The 20,221-nt window shown below is 37.9% G+C and overlaps 1 non-coding gene across 1 annotated transcript; it reads left to right on the top strand.

The window, feature by feature from the left end:
• The first annotated feature begins 8,866 nt into the window (after positions 1–8,866).
• LOC116272185 lies at positions 8,867–8,971 on the top strand. Its single transcript, XR_004180913.1, has one exon. It is a non-coding gene; the product is annotated as a U6 spliceosomal RNA (small nuclear RNA).
• The last annotated feature ends 11,250 nt before the right edge of the window (positions 8,972–20,221 follow it).

Here is a 20,221-nt window from a genome sequence, read left to right as displayed (position 1 = left end):
ATTTTATTATGCTCCTGGATTTGGGGTGAGGAATTCATGAAGAGCTCAAGTAGGCAATTTTCATTTGAGGTTTCTCATGCAGTTACAGTCAAATGACATCTTGATTCAGTTGAATGTTCAAGATTGCTTAGTCATGTTGCTGGCAGTTGGATAAGGGTTGTTTGCTGTGAGCTCAACTGAGGCATCTGAAGCATCTATACATGGCCTGTTCATGTTGGACTTCTTACAGGATGGCTCAGGACTCCAAGCAAAAGTGTTGCAGTGGCAAAGTAGAAGCTACCTTTCCTTTTCGGATCTACCCTTAGAAGTCACATAACATTACTTCTACTGTATTCTGTTGGGTACAAGTGAATTGCAAGCTTGCAAGGGGAGAGGACATCGATTGTACCATTAAATAGGTAGGGTGTCAAACAATTTATGGCCATAAAAATAAAACTTCCACAATGACCTTCATTATAGTTGTAAGTTATATCCATGTAAATAGACCCTGCAAGGGTGAGACTTGATGCTGGTCCTGTCCCAGGTTACCTGATGTTCCTCAGAACATGAGTAACTGAGGTGCCACCTGTTTTGTTTACTGGTTATGGCTACACACCCTCTTTGTGCTGCTGCTTATTTGTATCTCAAGCCACCAGTGAGATATTACTCTTGCCTCTGTATGGCATGATTCTTACTCTTTGCACCATGCCCATATCCGTCCTCCTGTTTCTCTCTTTCCCTGGAAGTCAGGCTACACCCTTTGCAGCAGCTATTTCTGAGTGAGGCTGTCACAAGCCCATTTTCCCATCAGAACCCACTCTGAGAGTTCCACTTAGCTCAGGACAATGCACACCACTTTGGTGCCACTCCTAGTTTTACTGCCTACAATTCAAAGGGTCTCTAGATTAAGTCCCTTTGGTTTAGGAAAATATCCTTGCTAAAGTCTCTTTAATGGAGGATGAACTGGTGAGGTGTAGGAGTGATTCGTGCTACCAACAAAAATGAGACAAAATCCTGAAACGTTTGCTGCTTTTCCTGCAGAAACCCTTCCTAGGGGACATTAGGGTCACCAAACAATGGTTTCTGAAGATGATGCTGCTGATTCTGAATCTAGTAATTTTTCCAGGAACCACCTAGAAATAAAACATAACCCTGATACTTTTACTGTAGTAAAAATTTTAAAGCAAATCAAAACACAAGAAATACAATATGCAGATCAATGCAATAAATCTCTATATTGCTATATTTAATATTTTCATTTTTGAAGAAGTTTGATTCACCGCCAAAATAATCTGGAACACTAGAATCCCATTAGTCATTAAGAACCAATTAGGTGGGAAGTTGTCAATTTGTAAGCTAATTTTGGACTTATAAGAGAAAAAAATAAACTGAATTATTTTAAGGGACCACAAGCATCTCTCACACTTCTAAGTATAATTATGCCACAACCAACATAGATAATGCTGCCCAAAATGGAACTTTAAGATAAGACTAAACAAAACCTCTTAAGCCCTAAGGAAAATATTTATGAACAGTCTAAAAGAAGAATAATGCTAATTTATAAGGTAGATTGGGAAATGAGAGTCAAAGGAATATTATGTTCAAACTATATGTTATGGCTAGAGTGTCCCTGAAGCTTAGAAGAAAAAAAAAATCATGAAATTAGAAAGCTAGTCCTAAGGAATTGAAAAATGCAGTAATTATCTTGGTTGCAGTTAAGGGTACAGGTAATTCATTTTAAGTAACAAACAAACAAACAAACAAACTGTATTTTCCTTCCTGAAATCTCACAGAAAAGCAATTTCAGTAAGATGAAAAACACCAAATTGAAAAAAAAGGTTGATTTGGCTTTCCTCATCACCTCATGGACCAAATCAAAGAGATTGTAGAACTCATTGCCCCAGTTGTGAAAAAATCAACTGGCCCAGAGAAATGAGTCCTCCCAAAGCAAATTCAGAAACAAACTAAAACTGGTGTATATTTTTCTTGATTCTTTTTCATTTGAGAACAAAGAACCTATATTGCTCAGATTAAAAAAAAAAAAAAACCAGAGAGAATTCAGGAGTCATAACTGAACTGAAGGTTTAATAGAATCAGGGTGGGTCATCGAAGATGGTAGACCTGGGATAAGATACTTGGAAGTCTGTGTTATGTGTGTCCTTTTGTCTCTGACAGAAAGACATGCAGTATGCTTCATGGGGGGAAGGCCTGTAGCTTTCCTAACTTTTGCTGGCTTCCTTGTGTTAGCAAATAATTAAGAGTCATTACTATAAGATGTGACACTCTTATGAAGAATTTCAGAAGTTAGAGGCTTCCTGTAAGTGTCCAAGGGAGAAAAACTTACCTTTGGGTAGTGAAAAATCTGGTCCTTTTTGGAAGATATAATATGTTCAAGAGATGATAGATGCTGCTTCACATGAACTTAAATTGATCCATTTGCAAGTTGAGGCACATGTTAATAGAGGCCATCCAAAAGGTTGGCTGTGGAGGATAAGGCCTATACTGCTTGTTCAAGACTGTGGAGCTGACCCCTGCAAATTCCCCTTGCCTGCTCCTGCTCCCCCTCTGACAGCCCCAGTGGAGGGGTGAGCTGTGTGGCATGGTAGTTCTGGGCTCCGTGGGATCTCATAGGAACCTAAAGCAAGTTAAAGAGAGCTTCCCCAGAGCCCATGTCCTTTTAAGAACCAAGCAGAGTATGTCCCATGGCATTTTGAGTGGTTTTTTTTTTTTTTTTGCCTCTAATTTATTTTAAGAATCTATTTACACAGGAAGATCCCTTAAATAACTAACATCCAGCTAACAAGAATCCTTGCTTACAGAAATGGCATCTAGCTCACCTTGTTCCACCTGTTTTAGGCTCTCTTTCTCAAGTAAGATATCTTGAAGCTTATTTTTGGAGAATTTGAAGTTTAATTTTGGTGTGTTTGTGGGCTCACAGGTAAAGGAAGGAAGGAAGCTGGAAAAGAGGTTATATTCTAAGGCAGGAACGGGTAGTACTTCTCTCCTACCATCTTTCTCTCCTACTGCTCATTTTTACTTTTTTTGTCCAACTTTGGTTGAAGTTGACAGGCAAACATTTGGGGAGCACATATAGTATTGATTTCAAACTCAAACTTCTCTGGACTCTAGTTATATAGATCTAACTCCTATACCATACCTCTACTTAGACAGATCAAAGGCACCTCAAACACAACACTTCCAATGCAAAAATCATAGTTTATTTATCCCCCAACAGCCGCTCTTACTGCTCTTCCTACTGAACTTTCATACAGCAACCAAAGTCAGCTTTTAAATATGTAAATTGCTGATTTCTTTGAGCAGTGTTTTCTAATTCTGATTGTAGAGATCTTTTAGCTCCCTAGTTAACTGTATTCCTAGGTATTTTATTCTTTTTGTGGCAATTGTGAATGGGATTGCATTCCTGATTTGACTTTCGGCTTGACTGTTGTTGGTGTATAGGAACGCTAGTGACTTTTGTACACTGATTTTCTATCCTTAGACTTTGCTAAAGTTGTTTATCAGCTGAAGGAGCTTTTGGGACAAGACTATGGGGTTTTCTAGATATAGCGTCATGTCATCTGCAAACAGGGATAATTTGACTTCCTCTCTTCCGATTTGAATGCTCTTTCTTTCTTTCTCTTGCCTGATTGCTCTGGCCAGGACTTCTAATACTGTGTTGAATAGGAGTGGTGAGAGAGGGCATCCTTGTCTTGTGCTGGTTTTCAAAGGGAATGCTTCCAACTTTTTCTCATTCAGTATGATGTTGGCTGTGGGTTTGTCACAGATGGCTCTCATTATGTTGAGGTATATTCGTTCAGTACCTAGTCTATTGAGAGTTTTTAACATGACAGTTGTCAAATTTTATTGAAAGCCTTTTCTGCAAATACCATTTGACCCAGCAATTCCTTACTGAGTATATACCCAGAGGAATATAAATCGTTCCATCATAACGACACATGCACACATGTTTATTGCAGCACTAGTCACAATAGCAAAGACATGGAATCAGCCTAAATGCCCATCAATGGTACAACGAATAAAGAAAATGTGGTACATATATACCATGGAATACTATGTAGCCATAAAAAAGAACAAGATCATGTCTTTTGCAGGAATATGGATGGAGCTAAGGGCCATCATCCTTAGCAAACTAACACAGGGACAGAAAACCAAATACTGGATGTTCTCACTTATAAGTGAGGGCTAAATCATGAGAACACATGGACGTATTGAGGGGAACAACACACACTGCAGCCTACCTAAGGGTGGAGGTTAGGAGCAGGGAGGGAACCAGGAAAAATGACTGATGCATACTAAGCTTAATACCTGGGTAATGAAACAATCTGTACAGCAAAGCCCCATGACACAAGTTTACCTATGTAACAAACCTGCACATTACCCCGAACTGAAAATAAAAGTTCAAAAACAAGATCAAATGAGGGAAAATATATATGTAAATCAGAGCATGTCCTTGGTCTGCCTAAAACCCTTGTATGGCTCTCAGTGGCTCTAAGAATAAAGATCCAAATCTATCTGAAAAAGTCACTTGGCCGGACGCGGTGACTCACACCTATAATCATCCCAGCGATTTGGGAGGCCAAGGTGGGCGGATCACGTGAGGTCAGGAGTTTGACACCAGCCTGGCCAACATGGTGAAACCCTGTCTCTACTAAATATACAAAAATTAGCCAGGCTTGATGGCATGGGCCTGTAATCCAAGCTACTTGGGAGGCTGAGGCAGAAGAATTGCTTGAGCCTGGGAGGCAGAGGTTGCAGTGAGCCGAGCTCGCACCACTGCACTCCAGCCTGGGTGACAGAGCAAGATTCCATCTCAAAAACAAACAAACAAAACAGTCTCTTATGACGTGGCTCCACCGTACCTTTCCAGATTCATCACAACTTCTCTCATCTGGGTTTTCCAGCAGCAGACACTAAGACAAAGTTTGGTGTACACAGTGTTTATTAATGAATGCCAATATATGTGAAAGGAAAGGAGAAGGAAGCAGAATGGAGCAGAGGAAGAAGTTGAACTTCAATGCAGGGCCAAGAAAGCCTTGGCCAACATAATGGGGAGCTCCAAAGTGAGTTTTGCTCATCACAATTATCCTGCTTCAGGCCTTTCTATCTTGCCTAACATGTGTTTGGGCATGACTCTAGGCATGAACTTGGGCAAAGTGGGTCTCTTCAGCCCTGGTAGATGTTGGTGGAGCTGACAGCTGGCGTAAGTTCTTCCCTGGAGGGGGTCTGTGTGACCCCTCTCCATGTCTATCATGCCCTTCACCACATGCTCTAGCCGCACTTGATTTCTCCACTTTCTCAAAACTCACAGAGAACTTTCCTCCCCTCAGTCCTTTGTGTCTGCTGTTCCTTTTTCTTGAAGCACTTCTCCTGGCTTCCCTTTCCCTGAATTCTATGACCTTGGGCAAGACATTTTTTTCAGATATCAGCAATAATGAGTAAAGAGTTACTTCTACTCATAGCACGTCTCATAGTTTGTAATTTGTGCTTTTTAGGGGAGTAAATCCTTCAACTCATTATTCTACATAATTATTTGTGTATTGCTTATGTCTCCTGCTATACTATAAGCTCCATGACAGCAGGATTGTGTATATTTTATCTTCAGAGACTAGTGGGGTACCTAGAATATAATAAATGCTCCATAACTATTTGTTGAATGAATAAATGGATGAATGATTAAAAAGTAACCTGGGGGCTCTGGGGTCCTACTGAAGGAAGTACCAGGAGGTGGGAGAAGCCTATAGGTGGAAAGATGGAACCACATTCAACTAATATAGAGAGCTGGCTTCTTAACAATGATGTTTTCCATTCAGACCTAATGTTGTTGGTGTCCATTCAGACCTAATGTTGTTGAACTGAGCATACATTTAGGATCTGGCAAGCCATTTTTGAGCGAAGAATGCAGGTCAGAATTTTTTCTTAGCACTACGGCTCATGGGCCCACAGTCTGACTAGTCCTAAAATCAACCAGATTCAGGTCCTTACATGGATGATCTAGCCCCACAGGAACAGAAAGATCTTAAACTGCTTACCTAGATCCTAAAACCATGAGGTTCAGCCTGGAAGTTCATTTGGACCCATCTCATGGACAGGTAGGATAGAAAGAAGTATAGTTGCCATCAGCCCTGCATGTGCTGGGCTTGGTAGAATGTGTTCATGTGGGAATTCTTTCCTAGCCTTTCCCAAGAAACTTAGATATTTTCCCAAATCCAGGATCCTCAGGAAAATCAGTTGAGAAATCAGAAAAATGAGAAAATATATTATAATATTATAATTCCTTGACAAGAATTAAAGCTTAAAAATCAACAAAGAGATGTTACTGGTTGTAAGGAATCTGCTGACCTCAAATGGAAGACAAGAGCAGGAAACACTGGAATTCTGAGCAGGAGGTTAAGTGAACAGTTTCAGGGCAGGAACACAGAAGAGAAATGGTTACAGTTGAATCAGTCAGTCTTGCTTGTAGCTGTTGCCATCTAATATGTGAGTGGTTGTGGGCCTGTCTGCTGCCAATGGTGAATTATTCTTGCAAATAAAATAAACATTAGTCAGTTTATATGTGTAGAATACTTTAAACCAATCCTATGGGTCGTGTTCCAAGAAATAAAAAATTTTAGGATCAAAATAAGTCCTTAAATTGGCAATTTGATATGTGATTTTATGTCATGCTGTTAAGCTTGGTAGGATATACAAATATATTATTTGAATACCACCCAATAATGTTCATTGCCATTTTTCAGTTTGAATATCTGCTAATAGCTACAGGTCTTTGTAAATATTACAAAACTTAATATTCTTATTTATTAAATATATATATATTTCAGATATCTACCCATACTGGGTAGAGTATTAGTGATTTTGGAAATACTTCAGGAAGAGCTTGTGATTTTGAGAATTCCTGACAATACCCAGGTATTCTGATTTCTCATTGCTGAATCCCAAAGACTAATAACTGTTAGAAATGTGGAAGCACTAACCAACATGAGCCCCAAGCACCCCCAGGCTCACTCAGCAGCAGTCTTTCTTGTCAGTTTCCTCATGTAGGCCTCAGTTTTCTCATGTAGGCCCCAGGTAGGTGGCTAAATCATTGGGAACTAAGGACTTTATTTCAACTTGGAGTTTACTTCACTGTTTTACCTCTGGATGCCATCCTGAGCTCCATTTTCTTGACTAAGACCTTTTCCTCCTGCCCAGCTTTTCCTGGAGTCACCAAGGAGAAGAGCAGTGGACATTGCTCTTCATATCCCTTGTGAAGAGTGAGTTGTTGCTTTATGCCAAACGGGCTACCTGAAGAATTGTATGCTGGTTATTTTCTATTTGTGGCTCTCTCCTGGCCCCAGATCCATGCTCTCTCTGCTTCTCTGCCCTGCTGTGTGTCACAAGTGGCTGATTCTGGCAGACTACCTCACCTGGACTCCCTTTGGGTTAGATTCTGGCCCAGAGACTGAATCCAACCCACTGCCTGTTTTTGTAGATAAAGTTTTATTGAAACACAGCCATGCTCATTTGTCTCTGTATTGTCTATGGTTGCTTTTACACCACACTAGCAGAGTACAGAAGTTGTAACAAGGATAGTATGGCTCACAAAGCCTAAAATATTTGTTACTATACCTGACTTAGGCCAATGTGAGGTGAAGCTCCAACATTAGATAAGAGAGTGGAAGCTTCTGCTTGATGTCCAGCTCTGGAAGCAGCAGTATCTCTCCTGGCCTATAGCTCTTACCAGGAGGCCCCTCCCCATGGCTCCAGCTCTGAGCTGGAGGCCTAAGAATAGTGATGGCTTCCTGCTGTTGTTAGTCTCTGGGTGACTCAATGTCCCTTCCTTGTTCTCTTAATTCTGCTCAGAATTTTGTAAGTAGACCTTAAAGTGTCTTTATTTGCACCATCTGAAGTGATTGTTTTCCTGCCAGAATCTGACTAATGCAACTTGACTACAAGCCTCACCTTGGCCACATACTTGAGCAGACCCCCTTGGCAAGGTTGAGCCCGAGTCTGATGTACCACCACAGGCAAGGTGATTTACCTCTTGGCTAGCCTAGCAGTCCTTACTGATGAATTAGGGTCCCTAGTCCAGGCTTTGTCCTTAAGAATAGTTTATCCCTTTCCACTGTTGAACCATCTTCAAAGTCCTAGCATGCTCTGTGGCTGACTCTTATACAAATTATACAAGAAAGCAGGAAGTTTCTTTATACTTTTTTCTAGTAAAATATGATGAGCTTAGAAATCTCTTTGAGTTAGGTTGGTACCTGGATTAATTTATTCTAAATGGGAGTTGAAATAATTTCTTCTTTCAAGTCTTATCAGAAACACAGGTTAGTCTCCATCTAGATTTGTAGGATTTTAGTTGGAATGGGACTACCATGACATCAACTCTAAGTCTGGCATTTTGTATTTTGTATTTGATGCAGTGATTTTCAAATCACTACCCAAATAATACATGGTTGCTGGCATGTCTGTCTCTGGAATTTATAGAAGAAACTGTTTTTTTTTTTTTTTTTTTGCAATGTTGACTATCACCCAGGTTGCCCCCAAAGCTTTCTCAAGAATAAAAATATAATTTTCACATTTTCAGTTATACTTGCTATCTGAAATAGTAACTACAGAATATGAATTTGGTCAAGGAAGGTTATGGAAGAAACAACATTTGAAAATGAGAAATCCCCAAGTATTAGAGTCATATATAGTGCTATTGACTTCAATAATCTTACCTCCCATCTTCTTTCTGCCTCTCTGTAGGACTATATATAAAATTCCCTATAAAATAATTAATTTAAAAAACAGACACCCCCATTCAAGGGGCATTATATAAAAATTTTAGGAATGTATGTGCTACATCTATAGTATTGGTGGTTAGATTATTACTTATAAGTTTGTGCTCACTTTGGCAGCACATATGTACAAAATTGGAATGATACAGAGATTAGCATGGCCCCTGGGCAAGGATGACATGCAAATTCATGAAGCATTCCATATTTTTTAAAAAATTGATAAAATAGGCCACTAGCTAGATTAAGAAGAAAAGAGAGAAGATTCAAATAAACACAATTAGAAATGATAAGGGGGATATTACCACTGACCCTACAGATATGCAAACAAAAATCAGCATTATAAACACCTCTATGCACATAAAATAGAAAATCTGGAAGAAATAGATAAATTCTGGACACATATACCCTCCCAAGACTGAACCAGGAAGAAACTGAATCCCTGAATAGTCCAATAATAAGGTCTGAAATTGAGGCCCTAATAAATAGCCTACTGTGATGGTTAATACTGAGTGTCAACTTGATTGGATTGAAGGATACAAAGTATTGATCCTTGGTGTGTCTGTGAGGGTGTTGTGAAAAGAGATTAACATTTGAGTCAGTGGGCTGGGAAAGGCAGATACACCTTTAATCTGGGTGGGCACAATCTAATCAGCTGCCAGAGTGGCTAGAAGATAAGCAGGCAGAAAAATGTGAAAAGAGAGACTGGCCTAGCCTCCCAGCCAACATCTTTCTCCCATGCTGGGTGCTTCTTGCCCTCAAACATCGGACTCCAAGTTCTTCAGTTTTGGAACTCAGATTGGCTCTCCTTGCTCCTCAGCCTGCAGATGGCCTATTGTGGGACCTTGTGATCATGTGAGTTAATACTTAATAAACTTTATATATATGACAGAACTAATGGAATATACATATACTTAATAAACTCCTATATATATATAGACATATATGGGACAGAACTAATGGAATATATATATATATATTCATTCTAGAGGTACAGAACTGTCCTTCTGGAGAACCCTGACTAAAATACCTACCAACTAAGAAAAGCCCAGGACCAGACAGATTCACAGCTGAATTCTACCAGAACAAAGAAGAGCTGGTACCATTCCTACTGAAACTATTCCAACAAATGGAAAAGGAGGGACTGCTCCCTAACTCATTCTATGATGCCAGCATCATCCTGATACAAAAACCTGGCAGAGACACAACAGAAAAGAAAACTTCAGGCCAATATCCTTCAGGCTAATATCCTTGATGAACATCAATGCAAAAGTCCTCAACAAAATACTGGGAAAGTGAATCCAGCAGAACATCAGAAAGCTTATACACCGTGATCAAGTAGGCTTCACCCCCAGGATGCAAGGTTGGTTCAACGTACACAAATCAATAATTGTGATTCATCACAGAAGCAGAACTAAAGAGAAAACCACATGATTATCTCAATAGATGCAGAAAAGGCTTTCAATAAAATTCAACATTCCTTCATGTTAAAAACCCTCAATAAACTAGGCAGTAAAGGAACATACCTCAAAATAATAAAAGCTACATATGACAAACCCACAGCCAATATCATACTGAATGGCCAAAATCTGGAAGCACTCCCTTTGAAACTTGGCACAAGACAAGGATGCTCTCTCTCACCACTCCTATTCAACAGAGTATTGAAATTTCTGGCCAGGGCAATCAGGCAAGAGAAAGAAAGAAAGGGCATTCAAATAGGAAGAGAGGAAGTTAAACTCTTTTTGTTTGCAGATAACATAATCCTATATCTAGAAAACCCATTGTATCAGCCCAAAAGCTTTTAAAGCGAAAAACAACTTCAGCAAAGTTTCAGAATACAAAACTATTGTACAAAATCTGCTAACATTCCTATACACCAACAACAGGCAAGCAGATAGCCAAATCTGGAATGCATTCCCATTCACAATTGCCATAAAAAAATAAAATACCTAGGAATACAGCTAACAAGGGAGATGAAAGAGCTCTACAAGGTGAACCATACAACCACTGCTTAAGGAAATCAGAGATGACACAAAGAAGTGGACAAACATTTTATACTCATGGATAGAAAGAATCAATGTCTGTAAAATGACCATACTGCCCAAAGCTATTTATAGATTCAATGCTATTTTCATTGAACTACCATTGACATTCTTCACAGAACTAGAGAAAATAATTTTATAATTCATATGGAACCAAAAAAGAGCCTGAATAATCAAGGCAATCTTAAGCAAAAAGAACAAAGCTGGAGTCATCACACCATCTGACTTCAAACTATACTACATGGCTACAGTAACCAAAGCAGTATAGTACTGGTACAAAAGCAGACAAATAGACCAATGCAACAGAATACAAAGCCCAGAAATAAGACCACACACCTACAACAATCTGATCTTCAACACATCTGACAAAAATAAGCAATGGGGAAAGGATTGCCTATTTAATAAATGATGCTGGGATAACTGGCTAGCCATATGCAGAAAATTGAAACTAGACACTTTCCTTACACCATATACAAAAATAAACAAAAGATGGACTTAAATGTAAAACCCAAACCTATAAAAACCCTGGAAGACAACCTAGGTAATACCATCTGGATATAGGAACAGGCAAAAATTCCAAGTCAAAGACGCCAAAAGCAGTTGCAACAAAAGCAAAAATTGACAAATGGGATCCAATTAAACAACTTCTGCACAGCAAAAGAAACTATCAACAGATTGAACAGACTACATAGAATGGGATAAAATTTTTACAAACTATGGATCTGATAAAGACCTAATATCCAGTATCTATAGGAAACTTAGACAAATTTACAAGAAAAAAACAAAGAGCCCCATTAAAGAGTGGGCAAAGAACATGAACAGACACTTTTCAAAAGAAGACATAGATGTGGCCAACAAGCATATGAAAAGAAGCTCAACATCACTGATCATTAGATACATGCAAATCAAAACCACAGTGAGATACCATCTCACACCAATCAGAATGACTATTACTAAAAATTCAAAAAACAACAAATGCTGGCAAAACTGTGGAGAAAAAGGAATTCTTATACACTGTTAGTGGGAGTGTAAAGTAGTTCAACCATTGTGGAAAACAGTGTGGTGATTCCTCAAAGAGCTATAGACAGAAATACCTTTCAACCCAGTAATTCCATTACTGGGTATATACCCAAAGTTATGTAAGTCATTCTATTATAAGGATACATGCACATTATTCACAGCAGCAAAGACATAGAATCAACCCAAATGCCACCAATGGTAGACTGGATAAAGAAAATGTGTATATATACACCATGGAATACTATGCAGCTGTAAACAATAATGAGCTCATGTCCTTTGCAGGGATATGGATAGAGCTGATGACCACTATCCTTAGAAATCTAACGCCAGAGCAGAAAACCAAATACTGCATGTTCCCGCTTATAAGTGAGCTAAACGATGAGAACACATGAACGCATAGATAGGAACAATGCACACTGGGGCCTATCAGAGGGTGGAAGGTGGGAGGAGGGAGAGGATCAGGAAAAATAACTAATGGACACTAGGCTTAATACCTGGGTAATGAAATAATCTGTATAACAAACTCACATGATACACATTTACCTAAGTAAAAAACTTGCATATCCTGCACACCTCTGAACTTAAAAGTTTAAAAAAAGATTGTTACTTATGAGTAATGCCATACATATAGTAAGCACTAAGCAAAAAACTCAATATCGAACACTTAGTTCTTTGTAGTTGGCAAAGCATTTTCTCATGCATTGACTCATTGATCCTCATAATAATCCTGTAAGGTAAATATTATTAACTCCAACTTTACAAATTAGGAAGTAGATTTTCATATTGCTAGTGGGCTCAAGGATGGTGTGGAATTGGGGGTTGATATGTGGAAACCCCGATAGGAAGAAAAGAGAGGCTGGTAAACTGAACTAGCTGCAGAGTATGGCCTCAACAAGAAACCTGAGCAGGTTGATTTCAGGAGCTGACAGGAAGATCAAGTTTGGGCTTTAGGCAATATTCAGAATCAAGGGAGAGACTGCTCCATCAGATAGATCACAGCAATGAAGAAGGACGCTGAGCTATTCTGTAATATTCAGCAGAGAATCCCGGCAGGAACTCAGTGCCATGGACTGGTTCAACACAGGAAGCAGGGAAATGTCCATCGGTGCTGTCAATTCTAGGTACCACCCAAAGGAATGCTGAGGTTCCTGTTATGTATCCTGCCTTTGTCCCATTGACTGGCCCTGTGTGTGGGTACTTTCAGTAGTAGGGACGGGGATAATGAGAGCAAGAGGCATTAGGCAGGGGTGAACCTGGGGGAGCAATTCTTTGTCTTTTTACTTCATAACCTACGCAATTTCTACCATACCTCACTGGCTGGCATGAGTGAGGGAAGAAAATTAAGAAGAGGCGAAGAGACAAAAGTCAAGTGGCCAATTGGTGTATAGAAAGATGGGTATATTAACTAGAATTAATGGTAACTTGTGAAAAACAAAAGAAAGATGGGTGTAATCAATAATGGCTTCAGAGTGCAAATGAGTTTTTAACTGATTCTCAAAGGAAACAGATCATGTAGCCTGACATTTGCTGTGATCCTTAATACAGTTAAATGACAACATTAATTGTACTGAAGCCCAGTTATATATTTTGTCATCTTCTCCAAGGAAATCAGTTTGGTCTACTTTCTTACAATCTTCTCCTCGAAGTGTCCATTCTTAATTCCAAAGACTGAGTGAAGGAAATGATCCTGCCTTCCATTTTTCATGGATATAAAAACTGTTTAGAGCTGCATTGTTCAGTATGGTAGCCATTAGTTACATGCGGCTATTGAGTGCTTGAAATGTGGATATTCTTAATTGAGATGTGCCCTAAGTGTAAAATTTGTGCTGGGTTTGAAGACTTGAGGTAAAAAAATGTAAAATCTCATTAATAAGTTTTATATTGATGGCATTTTGAGATAACTATTTTGGATATATTGGATTAAATAAAAATATTATTAAAATTAATCTGACCCTTTTTCTTAATGTTTAAAATATGGCTACAATAAAATTTAAAATCACATATGTGGTTCACATTATATTTCTATTGGACAATGGTTTTTTAGAGAGAAGTGCCAGATTCTTAAAGGGTTGCTCCCTTTCAGATTTTACCAAATGATTCTCTCCCCTCTAGGCCAGTTTTAACAAGTCAAATAATACAGATTTCATAATTGGAAGGAAGGCTGCAAGTCATTTGGAAATTACGTGATGAAGCTGCAATGGGATCATAACTCCTGCAAGACAATTTGCTTTTCTGAGCCTTTCTTATTCCAAATGGAAAAGTCACTGCTCTGTTCTCTCCTCTAGCTAATTTACATCTTATTTTCTTTCTGTCAGAAGTGTCATTTCCTGTGATGGATGAAACCATCTTTGCTAAGTGCAAAAACAAGGCCACCACGTTATTAAAACTGGATTCACTACAAATGTTTTCATCCTCTGGATTGGGAAGAATTCATATAGTTGCTTGGAAACCCTTTTAAAAATTGCAATGTTTAGTTACTTTCAGAAATTGAAGTCAGGATTACAGGAGCAAAAAATATCACTACCTTTACACATATGAAAAAAAGGAGACATTATCTGGCAGTATGATTTTCCTTTAATCCTAAGTCATAGCTATACATTGGCTCTGAATTGGCCATTTTTTGATTCAAGGGTTTTAAGGCCATCTTAATGCTGGGCTTCTGTACAGTTAATTAGATTGACAATGCAATAGATTTTATTCACTTAGAAAAGAATTGATTTGGTCTTTAGAGAATTTTTATAAGTCTGTAGTCTTCATTTTATGAGCACAGCTGAGTCTGTAACAGCAATGTTGGAACTTTATAATGATTACTTCAAAATAAGGAAGACATGTTAAACAAAAGGAAACAGACCCTTTCTCTTTAAGAGGCAACTGGGACAAATTGCATAGTTGTATTTACTCCCATGATGCCTTTTTCCTGTTTTGCTTTGGTTTCTTTGTCTTTTAATTTTATTTTGTATAATCTTCCATTACATAAAATACATATTTTATATATTTATTAAAATATCCACAACTCAGACTTGTTTACTGTTGTTTTTTATATTACAGATGGTAAGAGTTACAGATGGTAAAATTTACTTTTAAATTATAACAAACGTATAAATTTTTGTAACCATCACTAACAGGATATAGAACAATTCTGGTACTCTCCAGAATTCCCACTTGCTACCTCTTTGCGATTAGACATTCTCCCTACCCTTGATCCTTGGCAACCACTGATCTGTTCTCTGTCCCTATAAATTTTGCTCTTAAAGAATGCCATATGAATGGAATCGTATAGTATGTAACTTTTTGAGACTGGTTTCTTTTACTTAGCATGATGGGTTTGAGATTGATTCATGTTATTGCATCTGTTCTTTTGATTGCTGACTACCATAGTATGTTTATGCGTTCACTTATTGAGGGACATTTGAGTTGTTTCTGTATTTTTCTGACTGAAAATAATGCTGATATAAATGTTTATATGCAAGTTTTCATGTGAAAATAAGTTTCGTATCTCTAGGGTGAATACCTAGTAATAGGATTGCTGGGTCACATGGTAAGTGTATATTTATATTTTAAAGTCTATGTTTAAATTTCTAAAAAATTATGCTTCTGTTTTCCACAATGGTTGTACCATTTTGCATCCCCACCAGCAATATGCGAGTTTCAGTTGCTCTGCAGTCTCACTGGCACTAGGTATTGTTGGTAGTTTTTTTTAAGCCATTTTAATAGAGATATAATGGTATCTCATGGTGGTTTTAATTTGCATACCCTTAATGACTAATGAAGTTGAGCATCTTTTCATGTGATTATTTGCCATTATATATTTTCTTTGAAGAAATATCTATTCAAATATTTTGTCTGGTTTTAAATATTAGATTATTTTATTATTATAGAGCTTTATATAAGTCTTTTGTTGGATACATAACTTTCAAATATTTCTCCCAGTCTGTGGTTTGTATTTTCACTTACTTTACAGTGTGCTCCACAGAGCAAATTTTTAAATTTAAAAGATGTACATTTCAATTTCTTCTTTTATGGATTGTGCTTTTGGTATTACGTCTAAGAAATCTTTACCTAACCTAAGGTCACAGGGAGTTTTCCTATATTTTCTTCTAGAAGTTTAGAAAATTGACCCATTTTTGTTTTTTGTATACAATGTGAGGTGTTGGGAACAAGCCTCCCAAAATCTGGCCATAAACTGGCCCCAAAACTGGCCATAAACAAAATCTCTGCAGCACTGTAACATGTTCATAATGGCCCTAGCACCCACGCTGGAAGGTTGTGGGTTTACTGGAATGAGGGCAAGGAATACCTGGCTTGCCCAGGGCAGAAAACTGCTTAAAGGCATTCTTTTATTATTATTATTATTATTATTATTATTATTATTATACTTTAAGTTCTAGGGTACATGTGCATAACGTGCAGGTTTGTTACATATGTATACCTGTGCCATGTTGGTGTGCTGCACCCATCAACTCGCCAGCACTCATCAACTCGTCATTTACATCAGGTATAACTCCCAATGCAATCCCTCCCCCCTCCCCCCTCCCCATGATAGGCCCTTATGCAGCCATAAAAAAGGATGAGTTTGTGTCCTTTGTAGGGACATGGATGCAGCTGGAAACCATCATTCTTAAAGGCATTCTTAAGCCACAAACAATAGCATGAACGATCTGTGCCTTAAGGACATGCTCCTGCTGCAGTTAACTAGCCCAACCTATTCCTTTAATTCGGCCCATCCCCTTGTTTTGCATAAGGGATACTTTTAGTTAATTTAATATCTATAGAAACAATGCTAATGACTGGTTTGCTGTTAATAAATATGTGAGTAAATCTCTGTTCGGGACTCTCAGCTCTGAAGGCTGTGAGACCCCTGACTTCCCACTTCACACCTCTATACTTTTGTGTGTGTATCTTTAATTCCTCTAGTGCCGCTGAGTTAGGGTCTCCCCAGCTGAGCTGGTCTCGGCAGTGAGGTATAGGTCAAGGTTTATTTTTTTTCATATGGATGTCCAATGGTTCCAGCATCGTTTGTTGAAGACTGTCCTTTCTCTATTAAATTGCCTTTACATCTTTGTCAAAAAATCAATTGAACATATTTACATGGCTCTATTTTGGAACTCACCATTTTTTCCATTTGTCTGTATATCTGTCCTTAAGCCAATACTGCCCTGCCTTGATTTCTATAGCTTTAAAGTGTATCTTAATATTGGGGAGCGTGTCCTTCAGCTTTGTTTTTCTTCTTCAAAAATGTTTTGGTTATTTCACTTTCCATAAAATTTTTAGAATCAGCTTGTTAACATGTACAAAAAATTTTGGAATTTTCATTGGGATTGCTTTAAATATGTACATCAATTGGGGTGATTTGACATTTTAACTATATTGAGTCTGTGAATAGCATGATCATGATATATCTTTCCATTTATTTACATCTTTGAATTCTTTCATTAGTAATTTGTAGTTTTCACATACAGATTCCATGCCATTTAAATATATTTATACTGAAGTATTTCATATATTTCAATGCTATTGTAAATGGTATTTTTATTTAAATTTTAAATTCCAGCTCTTCATTATTGATATATGGATAAACAATTGCCTTTTTAATGTTAACTTTCTATCTTACGACCTTGCTATACTTGCTTATTACTTCCAGGATATTTTTTTTTGTATAGGCTTTGGGATTTTATACATAGATAATCATGTCACATGCAAAAAACATTTTTGTTTCTTCTTTTAATCTATACACATTTATTTCTTATTCTTGTCTTATTGTGCTACCTAGGACTCCAAGTACATGTAGAATAGGAGTGATAAGAGAGGATGTTTTTGCCTTGTTCTCAACCTTGGAAGAAGGCACCCATACTTAAGTCCAGTCTTAAGTATAATGGAAGCTATGGATTTGTTGTAGATGTTCTTTATCGAGAAATTTCCCCGGTGTTTTCAGTCTTCCAAAAGTTTTAATCACACATGTGTTAGATTTGTCAAATGCTTTTACTGCATCTATTGATATGATTATGTGATTTCCTTCTTTAGCCTGCTGACGTGATTGATGTTGATTAATTTTCAAATGTTGAACCAGCCTTGCATAACTGGAAAAAAATCTCACTTGGTTGTGGTATATAAATTTTTAAATACATTGCTGGATTCAATTTGCTAATACTTTCTTGAGGAGTTTTTTGTCCATGTTTATGAGAGATACTGGTCTGTAGCTCTTCTTTCTTGTGATGTCTTTATTTGATTTTGGTATTAGCATAATGCTGGACTTACAGAATGTGTTAGGAAGTATTTTCTCCGCTTCTATTTTTCTAGAAGAGATTGTAGAGAATTGGTATCCTTTCTTGCCTAACCATTTGGTAGATTTTACCAGTGGAACTATCTGAGCCTGATGTTTTCTTTTAGACGATTCTTAATTGTTGATCCCATTTCTTTAATAGGATTATTGTTGAATAATATGTATTTCTTCTTGCGTGAGTTTTGATAGTTTATCTTTCAAGGAGTTGGTCCATTTTATCTAAGTTATCAAGTATGTGGGCAAAGAGTTGTCACAGTACTCCTTTGTTGTGCTTTTAAGGTCCATGTGAAATCAGTAATAATGGCTCAGCTTTCCTCTCTAATATTAGTAATCTATGTCTTCACCCTTTCCCCCTAACCATGGTTAACCTGGCTAGAGGTTTATCAATTTCATTGACTTTCTTAAAGAACCACCTTTTGGTTTTGTTGATTTTCTCTCTATTAATTTCTGTTTTTAATTTCATTGATTTCTGTTCTAATTATTATTATTATTTTTTCTATTTGCTTTAGTCCTACCTGGCTGTTCATTCTTTTTTTAATTTTTTTATTTTGTAAATTTATTTTACTTTATGTTCTAGGATACATATGCAGAATGTGCAGGTTTGTTACATAGGTATATGTGTGCCATGGTGGTTTGCCGCACCTATTGACTTGTTCTCTAAGTTTCCTCACCCTCCCTCCCCCTCCCTCCACCCCCAACAGGCCCTGGTGTGTGTTGTTCCCCTCCCTGTGTCTGTGTGTTCTCATTGTTCAACTCTGCTTATGAATGAGAATGTGCAGTGTTTTTGGTTTTCTGTTTCTGTGTTAGTTTGCTGAGGATGATGGCTTCCAGCTTCATCCATGTCCTTGCAAAGGACATGATCTAATTCCTTTTTATGACTGTGTAGTATTCCATGGTGTATATGTGCCACATTTTCTTTATCCAGTCTATCCTTGATGGGCATTTGAATTGGTTCCATGACTTTGCTACTGAAAATAGTGTTGTAATAAACATACATGCGCATGTGTCTTTATAGTAGAATGATTTATATTCCTTTGGATATATACCCAGTAATAGGATTGCTGGGTCAAATGGTATTTCTGGTTCTAGATCCTTGAGGAATTGCCATGCTGTCTTCCACAATGGTTGAACTAATTTACATTCCCACCAACAGTGTAAAAGTGTTCCTATTTCTCCACAGCTTTGCCAGCATCTGTTGTTTCTTTACTTTTTAATAATCACCATTCTGACTGGTGTGAGATGGTATCTCACTGTGGTTTTGATTTGCATTTCTCTAGAGATCAGTGATGTTGAGCTTTTTAAAATATGTTTTTGTTTTTGCCATGCAAATATATTCTTTCGAGAAGTGTCTGTTCATATCTTTTTTGTTGTTATTATACTTTATGTTCTGGGATACATGTGCAGAACATGCAGGTTTGTTACATAGGTATACATGTGCCTTGATGATTTGCTGCACCCATCAACCCATCATCTACATTAGGTATTTCTCCTAACGCTATCCCTCCCCTAGCCCCCCACCCCCTGACAGGCCCTGGTGTGTGATGTCCCCCTCCCTGTGTCCATGTGTTTTCATTGTTCAACTCCCACTTATGAGTGAGACATGCAGTGTTTGGTTTTCTGTTCCCGTGTTAGTTTGCTGAGAATGATGGTTTCCAGCTTCATCCATGTCCCTGCAAAGGACATGAACTCATCCTTTTTTATGGCTGCATAGTATTCCATGGTGTATATGTGCCACATTTTCTTAATCTAGTCTGTCACTGATGGACATTTGGGTTGGTTCCAAGTCTTTGCTATTGTGAATAGTGCTGCAATTAAGATACATGTACATGTGTCTTTATAGTAGAATGATTTACAATCCTTTGGGTATATACCCAGTAATGGGATTGCTGGGTCAAGTGGTATTTCTAGTTCTAGATCCTTGAGGAATCACCACACTGTCTTCCACAATGGTTGAACTAATTTACACTTCCACCAACAGTGTAAAAGTGTTCCTATTTCTCCATATCCTCTCCAGCATCTGTTGTTTCCTGACTTTTTAAGGATCACCATTCTAACTGGCGTGAGGTGGTATCGCATTGTGGTTTTGATTTGCATTTCTCTAACGACCAGTGATGATGAAC

This window comes from Papio anubis, chromosome X (genome assembly GCF_008728515.1).
Source record: "Papio anubis isolate 15944 chromosome X, Panubis1.0, whole genome shotgun sequence".
Classification (NCBI taxonomy): Eukaryota; Metazoa; Chordata; class Mammalia; order Primates; family Cercopithecidae; genus Papio; species Papio anubis.
This window is presented reverse-complemented; position numbering and strand designations above follow the sequence as displayed.